The sequence below is a fragment of the Culex quinquefasciatus genome, chromosome 3 (genome assembly GCF_015732765.1).
Source record: "Culex quinquefasciatus strain JHB chromosome 3, VPISU_Cqui_1.0_pri_paternal, whole genome shotgun sequence".
Taxonomy (NCBI): Eukaryota; Metazoa; Arthropoda; class Insecta; order Diptera; family Culicidae; genus Culex; species Culex quinquefasciatus.
In genome coordinates, this window is record NC_051863.1 from 20,260,984 (window position 1) to 20,277,403 (window position 16,420).

A 16,420-nucleotide genomic window follows, 5' to 3' on the forward strand; every position below is an offset into this window, starting at 1 on the left:
TAACATTTTTGATTATTTCCGCTTTTTCAGCCACTTTTTCCAACGCCATTCGAACTTCCTTTCATTTTCCTAGCACATCGATTAGGTCCAAAAATTCCGGCCTCATTGCTTATCAGATTTGGCTCGCGACACCTTGATGATTTTTTCTGTTTTGCACTGACACCAAGCAATTTCGTCCGGTTTCCGAGCAATGTAACTGTTGTTTATTTAATTCTTTCTGGTTTTCCGTCACTAAACCATTGAAATAACTATTCTATTATCGAAAAAAACTCATTTAAAAATATTTTTTCAAATCAGCCGCGTTAGATCAGTTTTTGGAGCTACTTTGCCGTCGGTTCAAGGCTATCACCAACACATGCATAACAAGGTGTTGCCAGTTTTGTTTATCAATTTATTTCGATATTTCATTGAAATTGATTGAAATTTTTTAATTTAATATTTTGAATTGAATTTCTTTACTGTAATTATTTGAATGAAATCTAAGCTTTAAAAAGCAAATGATTGACAGAAACAATGTAAATATGTTTTTTAAACGATAAAAATGCAAATTGATGCTAGAGATTTAGATGATTGTTAGGACCGATTGCAAAGTATCCTAAAATTTAAACTGATGTTGATTTATTTTTGTCTTAACATCATTATCACCAATTTAGCCGCATATATTTTTAATTTTTGCTTCAAAAAATGCAAACTGGCTACCCTGTTGGAATTGAAGGGGAAACGATTGAAAAACCTAAAGGGTCTAGTTCATTAAATCGTCAGCTGTCACCGTGACAGGAGCTGTCAACATCGCTTACGAGTGGTTTTTGAAAAAGTCGTATGAATTTAATTTAAAAAAAAACTTGAGTTAGTTTTAAAAAGATCCTAAGCGCTAGTTGTAAACAAATCAATTTTTGATTAGTTCTCGATCAATTTACGAATTATAAATAAAAAAATGCTTTGAATTATCATCTGCACGTCTTTTAAATGCTCTTTAGTGGAAAACAAACAAAATTTGGTTTGGTTAAGAAAAAAAATCAATATGTGTCGAAGATCGAGATGGCTTTTAAGACGTATTGCTAACTAATCAGAGAATATACATATGGAAAATATATTTTTTGCAAGTTTTATCTGATTTTTCAATATTTATCAATGTATAATTTTTGAAAAAAAAGGTATAACGAATTTTTTCACCATTGGCAGCGTTGGTTTATAGTAAATTACACTTTTAAAATCACGTTAGAATCACAATTAAACCAGTTAGAAAAATATAAATCTTCGAAAAAAAATAAGCATAAGAGGAGCATGCGATGTTAACATTATGAATTTTATGATTTGAGACATATAGCCGGGGTGACTTTGATAGGTTAGATATTTTCCGCAAAATGAAGAGTAAAAATTGAATACGTACGGAATGGTATGGAATCATACTGACCGTGGTAGAGAAGTGCTCAAAAAACCTCATGAAGAACTTTTCATGAAATTTTGAAAAGTTTAAAAAGTTAGTTAACTATAACTAAGAAAATGTTGATATATAGCATTATTTTAATCTTCTCAACGTGTCATGATTTTTTCAATGAACATGATTTTAAAAAAATCTCATAATTTAAAGGCATTTCTAGTAAAACAAATTTCATATAAAATGTGAAAACTTTTGATTAATTCTTCAAATTCAGTTATACATGTAATATAAATCCATAATTTAATAAACAAAACTAGTTTCAACGAATTTCAGGAAAAGTTCTGAATTTTTAACAATATTACCTAAAATTTATATGTATTATTTTAAAAAAGCTTATAAACATAATTAACCGAGTATTGACATAAATGATTTTCTTAAAAATTATATCAGCAACCTAAGTGATGGTAAGTTCGAAGTAAAAATAATGTTTGAAAACCTCAAATCTGCTTTTAACAAGACAAACTATGACTATCAAAGGCACCCTGGTATTCAAACAAAGATTTTTTTCAAATATTACATTGTTTTTAAAGTGCAACATGTAGTTAAACTTTTTGTCAAGCAACTGTAAAGTTTAACATGACAGATGAGAAAGTTTCACACCAAGTTACAAGCTATAATCTCCCTTTAAAACTTCTTCATTGTTTAATCATATTTGAACTTAAGCTCTGCGCAAAATTTAGAACCTTTTTTCATTGTAACTTGTTATGTATCTGTGTCATTCATTTAATTTTAAGATAAGCTGTTTTTATTGCGAGTAATAACGGGTTGTCTTTTATGCTTTAATGCTTGAACAATTAGGTCGTAAGAATATGCAAATTGTAAAAAGGACAGAGACCTGCTAAAGATGCGAGAGTTTCCATTCAAAATTATTAAAACACGTTTTCAAATTCAAATCCATTGTTTCATCATAACTGTTTAATTTCTGAAATAAATATTTTCCAAATTGGGTCCTAAAATGAAGCTCAGATTGCTGATATTATAGTTTACAGCGATGAAGCTCATTATTCTGAGTAGATGACCCTTTGTACGACCACAAAGAGTTTAAAATGGATTTTTAAATCAATTTTAAAAAAATAGCCTCGCAGTCCTTCTTGACAGAAAAGCTCCTACTTGACAGTTCGTTCCAAGGAGACCATAGTTGATCCATCGAAAAAATGTCGTCTTGCCAAAAAAAATTTTGCATTAAAATGAAAAAAAGGGATCAGAAATGGTTTTTAATCGTGTTTTTTACCGTTGTACAAAAATATTGACATAGGGCTTTAGTACCCAATTATAGTCGTGGATAGGTCCTTTGGTTTATCAAACCGAGTTTTTGTAAGTGTGCGTGTTGCCGCCGCACGCCGCAATTTGAGTTGTCCAAATTTCAACCAATCAGAGTGTGGGTCCAAAATAGGTTCAGCGATGTCTCCAAAATACATTCAATAAGTCCAAAAGCATCCAAAAATGTTTTACTTGAAATGCTTATTACAATGGAATGGTTAAATTATTTTAAATTTTCAATAGTACACTTTGTTAAGCATAAATTAATGCACAAAACAATCCTGAAACGAGCCAAATTAGTTAGACCGTTCCTGAGAACTATGCGAAATATGTTGACGCTTTGCATAGTAGGTCCAAAATAGGGCCATATACCCTACATATTTTGGCTCAAGTACAGTAGCGTACAATAGTGTGGTTCATTGATGTATGAAAAAGACAAAAGTGTATTGAAAATTTGGGCTCATTTGGTTAACGTTTAGTGGGTTTGTGAATTTAGAATGGAACTTTAATTAATTTAGTATAGAGAATTTTCACATTTACCATCTTCTAAGAGAAAGTTTCCCAAAAACCCAACAAAATCCTATAAAATTCTCCTTTTCTGAAATTTCTTGTAGATTTTGATTCGTTACATTCGGTGTATCTTTTCGGGATCTTTTCCTAGCGCTTTGCGATGTTCTACTAAGTTGCTCCCCGGATCAAAACCTATAAGAAATTTCAGAATAGGAAAATTTTATAGGATTTTAGGAAACTTTCTCTAAGAAGATGGTAAAAGTGAAAAAAGTAAATTAAATTTTGTAAATTAAAATTTGTCTTTAATTCCGTAAAACTCTAGACGTAATATTTGAACAAACCCTAAAATTCTAGACGTTGTATACACTTTTTTTGAACTACCTAATTAACATTTTTTGTATTTATTAAGAAAAATACAAATAATTTAAAAGTAGTCTTCGGTGTAGTAACGGTTTTTTTCCGTCTTTAAAAGAAATCAAATAATGAAGGAATCGAAGTAACATACGCTCGGAGAAGGACGTCAAACATTTTCGCAGTCGTTTTTTCGTTGAATATTTGTTGCAAAATTGTGTATCGTTCGCTTGTGATCGTTCGCTGTGGGTGTGGATTGCAAGGGGAGCATGCTTATTATGTTCTCGTCGCTCCATACCTTTAGTGACGTGATGGGAGCAAGGGCGTCTATGCGAAGTGTCCCTACACCCGCTACAAATTTCCGGTGCTTGGGGTGGGAACAGCGGATTATTTGTATCATTAGCGCGGGTATTTGTAGCACTAAAATTCGTGCAAAAAAAAACATGTGCACGTGGGTTTACAGATTATGGAGTAAAAGATGATTGGCTTGTTCACCTAGCGCTAACATCGATTCCAGGTCCAAGTTGCTTGCGGGTATGGAGATCATACATACATACATACATATTTTAAAAGAAATTAGTTGGTCTAACACGTTTAACAAAGGAAGTTACGTTACAACGTTTTTCATAGTTTGTTATCATTAGAACATCTTCTTTTGCTTCTTTATTAAAATGGGACTTGAAAAACAATGCTCAACATTCAAATGCGTTTTTCTCAAAACGCACGGTTTGTACATGATGCTTTTTGAAATGTTGGCGTCGATTTTGTTAGATGGCAACCGCCAATCCGTACCCTGGCAACGCCACGTTGATCAACGATCAACAGATCGTAGTAACCTTGTGTTAGGTTCTACTAAACTTTTTCATTCCCTTTCAAGACCTAGTTAAATAAAGATCGTTCTTTGAAGAAGCTCCGCCTTTCAGGTTATGGGCCCAGATTACGTTCAAGAAGATTGAAGTTTTCTGAAGAAGTTTTCCTTGGCGGAAGCGGAAGATGGCTGAAGAAAAGGTCTGGCTCCTGGAAGGGAAGAACTACGGGAACTGGAAGTTCCGAATGGAGGTCCTGCTTGAGGACAAGGGTTTGCTGCACTGCGTTAAAGCGCCCTTGGACCTGGCGGGTCTGGCGGAGTTGGAATCGGACTCGGCGAACGAGAAGCAGAGGAAGCGAGCGCTGCGGGTGGAACGGGTGGCCAAGGATCGAAGCTGCCGAAATCTGCTGGTCAACCGAATCGCTGAGGACCAGCTCGACCACGTGAAGGACGCACGGACGGCCAAGGAGACCTGGGACGCGCTGCGCGACGTGTTCGAACGCGTCGGGATCGCGGGGAAGCTCTTCTTGAAGAAGCAGTTTCAAGAGCTACGTTTGGCCGAGGGAGGCGATGTTCCGGCGTTCCTGCAGCGATTTGAGAAGGTGCTACGCGAACTGAAGGCGGCTGGAGTCAAGCTGGAAAAGGAAGATGTCGTTTGCCAACTGCTGTTGGCTCTCCCACGATCGTTTGACGCGCTTATCACAGCGGTGGAGACGATCGAGCCAAAGGACTTGACGCTCGAGTACGTCAAGAAAAGGATCCTGGACGAGCAGGTCAAGCGGAACGTGCAAGCTGCCCCGGAGGATCAATGTGAAGGCGAGTCGGGTGAGTCTGCGTTCGCCAGCAAGAGACGAGAGATAAGGTGTTTTGAATGCGGCCGGCCCGGTCACAAGCGAGCAGATTGTCCCAATGGACGGCTGGACGGATGGGAACCGGTAGAGGAGTCTGGATTCAGGTCCGGTAAGTCCACCCGAAACGTGAAAAGTGGAGCCAATGTGACGGCCGAAAACGAGATCGCGTTTGGTGTTGCTACGGACAACGCTGGTGTTTTTTCGGCGTCGCCTGCTGCGATGAACGGACGAATCGAGTGGTACCTGGATTCCGGAGCAACGGCTCACATGGTGCAAGACAAGTCTCTCTTTGAGGAGCTGCGACCGCTGAATCGAGAGGTGCGGATTGCCGTGGCCAAGTCTGGCCAATCACTAGTAGCAGAATCGGTCGGCACTGTACGAGTGACGATGCTGGTCAAGGGAAAGTGGCTGCCGGCAGTGGTCAACGATGTATTGTACGTGCCCGAGCTTCGATGCAACCTGTTTTCTGTTCGACGGCTTGAAGACGTTGGGATGGCTGTAAAGTTCGTCGGTGGAAAGGTGTCCATCGAGAAGGGAAAGCGTGTGGTCGGCAGTGGACGCCGATCTGGACAGCTGTACGCGTTGGACGTTTTCCGCCGAGATGGTGCTGTTGGCGGTGGCATCCATGCTACTGCAATGATGGCTTGGAAGCCAAAACCGCAAAGCCGCTTGAGCCAAGACAAGGAACCTGTTGATGAAGAATCGGTTGAGGAGGAGACGGCTGCTGATGTTCAAGATGGCGAGAGCGTACAAGAGCTCACCGCTGGTCTGGCTGGACGACAGCTCGACATTGCGAAGCTGACGGAAGACGAGGACGAGGAAGGACTTCCCGGAGCGCTCCCTTCGCAACCAGAACGTGGCCACTGCCCAGCAGAAGGGTCCACGAGGCACAGCGAACGGGAGCGCAGAACCTCGGGTAAGTTCCTTAACTGTTGCATGCAATTTGGCAGCAATACTGCTGGTGGACAATTCACAGATTTCACCGAGGGCACTGACGACGTAGTGTTGGCTTGTGCACGGAACACAGAGGCAGTTGCGAAGAACCTGCAGTCGACGACTGATGCCTCGAAACGGCGTTCTGGCTGGATCCACTGGAAGAAGACCAGGTTCGTGCCAAAGCCGCTGGAGGAGAACATCGTCGATTGGCAAAAGATTTCAAGTTCGAGAAAGACGAGACCGGCAACGTGGACCGGTTCAATTTGCACTTGGTGGAGAAAAGCTGCTCACAAGGACGTGGCTTCGATTACAAAGGAACGAACACACCGGTGACCAAAATCAAGTCGTACGTTTACTGTTTGCGTTGGCGAATTATGTAGCGTTCCGGTCAGTTCGGATTGTGCGTTTGAGCGGGGATGTTAGATGGCAACCGCCAATCCGTACCCTGGCAACGCCACGTTGATCAACGATCAACAGATCGTAGTAACCTTGTGTTAGGTTCTACTAAACTTTTTCATTCCCTTTCAAGACCTAGTTAAATAAAGATCGTTCTTTGAAGAAGCTCCGCCTTTCAGATTTCACTTTCCACTGAGTCATGCAAACAATTTTCACCTGAACCATAACATTATAGTGCCACCGATTTGCTGCAAACATTCCCAAAAACAGATCCAACAGAACGTATATGTTATGGCACCACACACAATATGCACAATCATCACACTCACCCTAGCCTGGCTTCGTCGTCGTTGAACCCTGTTCGAGCGAAGGTTCTTTGTTTTGCTGGTTAATATTTCGCTAGATTCCCGTGCTTACACCTGGAACCACACCGCACACTTCCGGGGTCTTATCGTTGCACAAAATTACGTTCAAGCAAATTGCAAAAAAAAAAGTTAAGGAAGAAAGAGAAAGAGCTCCAAAAACACAATTCAGCAAATTTTCACCACCACACAACAATCATTGTTGTTGCTGCTGCTTCGGTTGGCTGTTTTTCGGGGCGAAACTTTCGACTGGCGACTTTACTACACTTTTGCTGCGCAAACCCAAACGACACATTTGAATGCCACCTTCCTTGCTTGCTTCTGCTTTCTGCCTTTTTTCGCCTTTTGCGACGACTTGTTTTCCTCATATATTCACGGCGTGTTGTTACCACTTTCTTCACTTTGCTTATTTACTCCACAAGCTTTTTGTTGCTGTTTGGGTTTTGCTCACTCGACAACTATAACCAACTTTTAGTCGTTTTGTATGTTTCACTTTTGTTCGAACGCGCCACCGGTTAAGTCGATCAGGTTACCGCGATGAGAGAAACATGAAAAAGAGAGAAAGAGAAGGAAAATGGATACATCAAAAATGTGACGAAATTTTGGAATAGTTGACCCTTTCAAGGCCAAATTTATTGTAAATCAATTGCAAAAGCAGGTCGAGTACATTTACGAAAGCAGATGTAAAAAATACATTTTCAGGGAGGGCACTTTTATTACTTTTTGTAATTCTCAACGTTTACAGAACCTCATACACTCAACCCCCAATGGTTGGTTACTTTTTCGTTTGACACTTTTTTAGTTTGTACCCCGTTGGTTGGTCAAAGTCAAACTAAAAAGTGACGAACTGCGACTTTTTACACGGCACTCACGCACACTATCAAAACAAACGTTTGGTAGTGTGTGTGTGAACTCCGTGTAAAAGGGGTGTCAAACTAAAACGTGACCCCGTTCGTTTGACAACAGTTGGTGTCAAACCGTCGGGGTTTGAGTGTATCAAGTAACAAAAAAAATATGAAGGAAATTCCAATCATTTTTTAAATCTTTATTTTGAAGATTCAAAATAAAAATTCTGCAGAATTGAAAAAAATATAAGTCTTAAAAATTTGAGAATTTAAGAATTTTAAAATTTCAGAATCTTAAAATTTTAGAATTTAAGAATTTAAGAAACTAAGAATTTAAGAATTTAAAAGTTTAAAAGTTTAAGAATTTAAGGATTTTGGAATTTAAAATTAAAAGAAAAACTTTTAAACATTTGTACCAGCCTTATTTTATAATTTCCAAATTTCCAAACTTCCTAATTTCATAATTTTTCTGCTTCCTGATTTCCTAATTTTCTTATTTCCGAATATCCTAATTTTCCTAATTCATTAATTTCGTAATGTCCTTATTTTCTAATAATCAAATTTCTTTATAACAAATTTCCTAATTCCTAATTTCCTAATTTTTTGATTTCCTAATTACTTAATATCCTAGTTGATAAATTTTTAGATTTCCTAAATTTCTCAATTTCCTAAAATTCAAATTTCCTAATTTTCTTATTTCCTATTTTCTTTATTTCATTATTACATAATTTCATAATTTCCTAATAACCAAATTTCCTGAATTCATAGCTTCATCATTTTCTGATTTCCTAATTTTCTAACATCCTAATTTTAAAATTTTCTAATTTTCTATTTTCCTTATTTTCTTATTACCAAATTTCCTAATTTCCTCACATCCTTATTTTCTAACTTTCTAATTTCTTAATTTCCTAATTAGCAAATTTCCTTATTTTCTGATTTGCTTATTTCTTAATATCCTAATATCCTATATTTCTCAATTTACTTATATCCAAATTTCTTATTTTTTTATTTAATTATTGCATAATTTCCCAATTTCCTTATTACCAAATTTCCGAATTTCTTAACATCCTAATTTCCTTATTTCATTGTTTCATTATTACATAATTCATAATTTTATAATTTTAGTTTTTCTAGTTTTAGAATTTATAAATTTCTAAGTTTCTGATTTTTTGAAGAAATTTTAAATTTTGATTTCTCTATTTTGTTTATAATTCTGGAGTATTTCTTTTTGAAAAGGTCCAATAAACCAAATTTTAAGTTTTTGCTTTTTGGGTGTTTTTGAAATCGCCTTGAGTCAGGGTTGTTAAAAAACACCCAAAAAGCAAAAACTGAAAAATTGGTTTATTGGTCCATTTAAAAAAAAAAAAACTCTAGAATTAATAATTGTTGTTTAATGTTTTTGAATAAACATTTTTAATTTATTTAATTATAACTTTTGAATATTTTTGATCTTTTTATTTTTTCCCACAAAGAACCTCAAGCGCGCACACCGTCAAACGCGCTCATACCGAACTGTCTAATTTTCTTGGGGGGTTACGAAAAGTAGTGTTTTCATAGGAAGTGTCCTGGCACCACTGGCTAACGCTTACACGCGCTGCCGGTAGTGTTGGTGGCCGGCCTTTGTTCTTTATAGAGTTATCTAAGCCCGATCTCGCGCACACTAGCATACCATTTGTTTTTGCTGGCGGGTACAAATTTTAACCTAAAAACTCTTCGTGTACGTACACGCAATACATGCGCACGTAGATAACTCTATTTGCCCTCGCTTCTCGCTCGTTTTTCGTCACCCTTCGACGAGAACAGAGCTACACTCAACCCCAGGAAAAAGTGACAAACTGTCACTTTTTACACAGCGCTCACGCACACTATCAAAACAAACGTTTTTTTTATCGAATTCGGTAAAATTTACCGTATTTTCAACTGCTGAACAGTTCGGTAAACTGAAAATTACAGAATTTCGCATTCGCATGGAGATGGTGATCTTAGCGGGTTGCAGACAAGATTTCGTCATGTATATGTGATGATTGTCTTGTCCAGGTTGCTTAGAGATTGATTTAAAGGAATTAAAACCAATTCTACCAGAACAGGACAGGCAGCACCATGAAAGCCATCCATTGCCGGCCGCTTCCATCTCCACCATTCACCGGGGCAGGAATAAGGATTAGGAGCACGGGAAGTGTTGATGCTAAACTTACTTAGAAAAAGGTAGCGAAATCGCAGGCTCTTTTTCACAACCCAACTTGGGTAAACTGAAAATTACAGAATTCGTTAAAAACTAACCGAACTTTGGTAATGCAGTTCATTATTGTTCATCGTACAACCGAAATTCGGTAAAATTTTGTTCATTTTGCAGATGGTTTACCGATCTAAACTTTACCGATTTTTCAACTACCGAAATCGGTAAAAATCTAAGCCTTAAAGGGGGCTTTCCGGACTTTTTTTTCTAATTTTTACGAGTTTTTAGCGAACTTCTAAATTTTTTTTCTATTTCCGGAATTGACTGGCCATCCTGCTCTGAGTCTTTAATTAAGTATCCCAAAAATATATAATCTATGGTAGCGTTGAAAATGAACACCTACAAGTAAATGTTATAGACCATGAGGATAAATCGAGCCAAACATTTCATTAGGGCACAAAACCAAAAAGTAAACATTCGGGATTATTCCACTATTCCACTCCATAGTACACTCCCTACATGCCCTCCAAGAATCAGATTGATAGCAAACAATTTCCTATTGAAAAAATCAAAAAAACAAAAGGGCACATAACAATGTTCACTCCAAACCAGAAAAAAGTTCAATTGTGTCCTTTTCTTTTCGTTAGTTTTTCGTGGTTAAGGAACTTTCTATGTTATAAAGTGAACTTTTCATACATTCTTAACACTAATTCTCTTCAAAACAAAGTTTGGTTAACGTTTCACCAAGGGTTTCTGCAGAAAAAACTTCGTCGAAATACAATGTTGAATACGGCCCGCGGCTGCTGTTCAGTACACTTTTGAAGAATTTTAATGTTTCACATACCTTATCTGCTCCATTCGATCATAAAACTTCACCAATTATCAAAATTTCCACTGAATTCCTCATTATTTCTAACTAAACAAAAGGGTCCATAAACATCATTCAAAACAACAATCGGGTGACAGCGCTTTAGTGCCCTTTTAGTTCTCTTCGAAATTGCATTTAGAAAGGGCCCATTATGAACAGCAGTTGGAAAGCTAAAAGGGCCTAATAACGAGATTTTTTAAAATTATGAGTTTTGTTGCGAAAATCAACATAAATTAAGAAGCAGTAAAGCAGAGTTGAGGATAATGGTGTGTTTTATCGAATCATCAGTAAAAATACCATCAGTCATGCTTATTTTTTAAATAGGAATTGAAACAAGTTGTCCATTTTTTGCAAGCGATTTTCTCGAATCGCGGTTTTTGCTTTGGTGCCCTAATGAAATGTTTGGCTCGAAATAAGGAATCCGGAGATAAGTAAATTAAACTTGGTTGTGAAGTGAATTAGTGTTAAGAATGCATGAAAAGTTCTCTTTAAGAAAGTTTCTTTAGAAAAGTTCTTTAGAAAAGTTTCTCAACTACGAAAAACTTACGAAATAGGAAGGGGCCCATCATAACCGATTTTTGGTAAACATTATTATGTGCCCTTACGGGGTTTTCATTTTTTTAAATAGGAAATTGTTTGAAGTCAATCTGATTCTTGGGTACGCATTGGTGGAATAATACCGATTTTTTACATTTTGATTTGGTGCCCTAATAAAATGTATGGATCGAAATCAAGAGTATAGACGTATCCAGTTTGAAATGGCCGCTAGGTGGCCAATGGTGTTAGAAATGACAGCTTTCATGTATTTGAATATGGGAGCTCAGGAAAACTCAATTTTTAAACAATAAAATGATTATTTATGATAAAAGTATTGATTGATTAGGTGCACAAAATGTGTCTAGAATATTATCAAAATAAAAACTGTTCGAAAAATTTGCAATTGAGATAAGTACACCATTCGATTCAGCAGGAATTTTGGGCACCAAAAATATATAGTTTTCATATGTTAAGTGTTTTATTTTAGAAGAAAATTAACAAAAAGTATGAAAATCGAGACATTTAGTATGGGAGCTGTCAAATCTCTCACCTTCAAAAAGCAGCGTTGAGCTTTCGCTGGATTTGTCTATAGTATTATTTTTCCTGAGAAAATTTTACGTTACTCGCATGTTTGTCCAAACACTGAGGAGAAGGAGACAGAGGCAACCTACTTTATTGCTGGCCTTGGCAGGGTTATTGAATCTACCCCATTGAACCACACCGCCTGCTTGCAAAACTGCAAACGTTTCACGAAGCAAAAACCAACCGCACAAAGAGAGGCACCGTCAGGCGACGTAAAGTAAAACCGCGAGTTGCAGCCCCATCTTCTTCCTCAAAGTAGGCTTTGAAACTTCACATACAAACACACACACACACACGTACGTGGGCACACACACATGCAAACAGATTGTAATGCACTTTGGATTATGTGCCGCCGTGTAACGTGTGCTTTTCCTCAACCAAGGTAGGCCGTGGGAATCGTTTTCCAGTCGATTCTCGTCTGGGGGATTCACGCAACATTTGCCTGGAAAAACACCAGCAATAACAAAAATGATGCATTTTTCACCACCACCCCGAACGGTGGGGACTGTAAAAGGGGGTGGTGGTGTAACAACCTTCCCAACCCTGCAAAGAACAAGTTCCATGAAATCCTTTGGCAACCACATAAGATTCACAGGAAACCTTGCAAATTGCACCACTTCCGGAGCGAAAACCGTCATCCTTGGCAAAGGCTTTTGCAGTCGTCAATCCAGTTCACACAAGCAAAGGAAAAAAAAACTCATTCCGGAACCACTTTCGCGACGCACTTTTTTCCCCAGCCCAAACAACACTCCCTCCCGATCCGCACAGGCCCAACGACACTCACCTCTCGGTCGCACCGTTTCGACGGCCCTCGCCGGACCACTTTCTCACCGGAGCCACACACTCGGAACGCGAAAATCCCGGCCAAATTCCCGTTTTTTCCCCTCTGACGCGGACGACGAACGGACGGGCCTGGGCCAGAAAGCAAAGATGGCCGCGCACACAAAAACAGCACTCGCCTCTCTCTGATGAAGGATGCTTTTTCTTTCTTGCTTGTTTGCTGCTGGTTCTTTGCTGCGATGCTTGTCATTCGGTAAGAGCGGTAAAATTGTGTCGACATGTCAAAAATGACAGTGTTTTTAAATTTCCCAGTCAGTTCAATATCAATTCTGAAACGGAGTTCGCATACGATTCGAGTTGAATTCCGTTTCAGAATTCGATATTATTGACTGGGCAACTGTTTGTTCTTCACACAACACGGTGCAATAAACATACTCGTTTTAAAAGTAAATTCTTTTGGCTAGGTCCAGTTAACTAAGTCTTTATCGAAATAGAGTTATCTACGTGCGCATGTATTGCGTGTACGTACACGAAAAAAAGTGAGGTTAAATTTTGTACCAGCCAGCAAAACAAATGGTGCGCTAGTGTGTGTGAGATCGGGCTTAGATAGCTCTATTGGCCCTGCGTAAATTTTTATGTACAACGATAAAAAACATGAATAAAAACCATTTTAATCACTTTTTTTTTCATTTTAATGCGAATTTTTTTTTGACAAGACAACATTTTTTCGATGGATCAACTATGGTCCCCTTGGAACGAGCTGTCAAGTAGGAGCTTTTCTGTCAAGGACCGCGAGGTTAATTTTTCAAAATTGATTTAAAAATCCATTTTAAACTCTACAACATAAAACACAACATAAAATTTTATAGTTTTTTTTAAACGTTCTATAAGTTAATGTATTTCATGTTTCTAGAACCATTTGAGCAACTCTCTACGAAATCGGCCGATTTCGACCATTTTTATTTTTTGTATTTTTTTATTTGACTTAAACTGTGTGGGGGCCTTCTCTATGACCAAATAAACTATTTTGTGTGATTGGTTCATCCATACAAGTCTCCATACAATTTTGGCTGCTCTACATACAAAAATTGTATGTAAATATTCAAACAGCTGTAACTTTTGAGTGAATTTTCTGATCGATTTGGTGTCTTCGGCAAGGGGTTGGAAACTCTTAGGGCTATAATTATTATGCTAACCAGTATATCAAAATATATGTTAGTATACTTATTATTTCCTTTACTTACCGCCAGTATACCTACCAATATACTGAGAGTATCATAATATACTAACAGTTTAATGCTTTTCGGTTAGTATACTAAGTATTCCTAAGTAATATTAGAGTTTCTAGCCCCTTGGTCTTCGGCAAAGTTGTAGGTATTGTTGAGGACTTTTGAGAAAAAATAGGTACAGGGAAAAAAAATAGCAGATATTTTAATCAACTTTTTTTTCACTAAAACTTAATTTCCCAAAATACGCATTTTTTGATTTTCGAGATTTTTTGATATGTTTTAGGGGACAAAAATCCGCAACTTTTGAGTTATTGAGAAACATGGTCAAAAAATCTGCCGCCGAGTTATGATTTTTTGAAAAAAAAATAGTGATTTTTGGAAAAAAAACAAAGTTTCATGCAAAAACAAGTTTGACATTACTTTTTAATGCAAAATTGAATTTGCAATCGAAAAGTACTTCACAGATTTTTTGATAAAGGGTTCCGTTTCCAAGATATAGCCACCGAAAGTTTGATTTTAGCGAAATATTTGCAGTTTTTCAATTTTTAAAAATAGTGACCATGAGTGACCGTTTCTAGAAATATTTTTTTTTTAAGTTCAGAAAATTTGCTATATAATAGTCTAAGAGACATTGAAGATTGGGCCTCGAGTTGCTGAGATAGAGCCGCTATAATAAAAAGAAAAACGAAAATTGAAGTTTTCTTAATCTCACCAAAACAACCTACCATTTTCTAATGACCATATCTCAGCAAATAATGGTCCAATTTTCAATTTTAATACATGAAAAATTCGTGAAATTTTCCAATCTTTTCGAAAAACATATTTTGAATATTTTTAGATCAAGACGAAGGATGCTTTCTGCTAAGGGCCAAACATTGAATATTACGCCAATTTAAAATGCTAGTCTTGATTTAAAAAAAATCAAAATAATTTTTTCGAAGAGATCGGAAAATTTCACGAAAAAATTTAAAAACTGCAAATATTTCGCTAAAATCAAACTTTTGGTGGCTATATCTTGAAAACGGAGCCCTTTATCAAAAAATCAGTAAAGTACATTTCGATTGCAAATTCAATTTTGCATTAAAAAATAATGTCAAAAATCACTATTTTTTCAAAAATTCGTAACTCGGCGGCAGATTTTTTGACCATGTTTCTCTATAACTCAAAAGTTGCAGATTTTTGTCCCCTAAAACATATCAAAAAATCTCTAAAATAAAAAAAAACGTATTTTGGGAAATTGAGTTTTAGTGAAAAAAAAGTTGATAAAAAAATCTGCAAAAATTTTTTCCGTGTACCTATGCTTTCTCAATAGTCCTCAACAATACCTACAACTTTGCCGAAGACACCAAATTGATCAGAAAAATCACTCAAAAGTTACAGCTGTTTGAATATTTACCATTTTTGTATGGACAGCAGCCAAAATTGTATGGAGACACACAAAATAGTTTATTTGGTCATAGGGAAGACCCCCAAAAAGTTTGAGCCAAATAAAAAAATATAAATAAAATCCATTTCCGGTTTTGGTCTTGGTTTTGGTAGAGAATTGCTCATTTACAAAAAACTCTAGGTTATACGATGGAGCAACCAGGGTCCACTGGGAACGAGCTGTCAAGTAGGATGCTTTCTGCTAAGAAGGGCCGCGAAGTTAATATTTTAAAATTTAATTTAAAAAAACTATTTTAAATTCGTTGCGGTAGTACAAAGTGTCATTGTACTCAGAAAAATAAACTTAATTTTGTTACAAAAATATCATCAATTGGGTACTAAAGCCCTATGTCATCTTTCAAAATTACTGCACACCAATTTCTCATTACTGGATTCAGTTAAATTTTAATGAAATCTGCACTACTGAAATTTTCGGTAAATGAAAACTTGTTGAAAAAACAATTGAAAATTAGTGTAGCTAGCTTATTAATTAAAAAAAATTAATGTAAATTTGAAGTAGTTAAATAGAATGTTCCAATTTTTCAAACAACAAAATTCAAATTTAATATATAAAATACAGATTAGGTGTCGGAGTCGGAGTCAACAAATTTTGGAAAGCTGGAGTCGGAGTCGGCTAGAGTTGGTAAGCCGGAGTCGGAGTCAACAATTTGTGGAAAGCCGGAGCTGGAGTCGGAGTCGGCTTAACTCAGAAAGGCGGAGTCGGAGTCGTTTGAAATATGACCCGACTCCGCAGCCCTGGCAATTGAAGAATTAAAGAATTAAAGAATTAAAGAATTAAAGAAATCATTAATTAAAGAATTAAAGAATTAAAGAAATCATTAATTAAAGAATTAAAGAAATCATTAATTAAAGAATTAAAGAATTAATTAATTAAAGAATCAAAAAATTAAACATTTGGAGCATTCAAGAGTTTAAGTTAAGGAATTGAAGAGCTGAAATTTTGATGTTTAAAATTCTATGTTTTAATATAAATTTTTAAATGTTGGAACTTTGTCATCAACATAAAAAAAAACCCGTTCCTTAAATAAGGTAACCAAAGCGA

General features: G+C 36.6%; 1 protein-coding gene across 3 annotated transcripts in view; it reads right to left on the bottom strand.

Moving 5' to 3' along the window:
- Window positions 1-12,912, bottom strand: part of LOC6033084 (poly(A) polymerase type 3) — a 32,843-nt gene extending 19,931 nt beyond the window's left edge. For 2 of the 3 annotated variants that reach the window (XR_005278121.1, XM_038258957.1), the window contains exons 1-2: window positions 12,708-12,912; window positions 6,883-7,407 (exon numbers count right to left, since the gene is read on the bottom strand). The gene's annotated coding sequence lies outside the window, so the exon portion shown is untranslated. The remainder of the gene's footprint in view (window positions 1-6,882; window positions 7,408-12,707) is intronic. The other variant, XR_005278122.1, reaches the window with a different exon arrangement.
- Window positions 12,913-16,420: the final 3,508 nt, after the last annotated feature.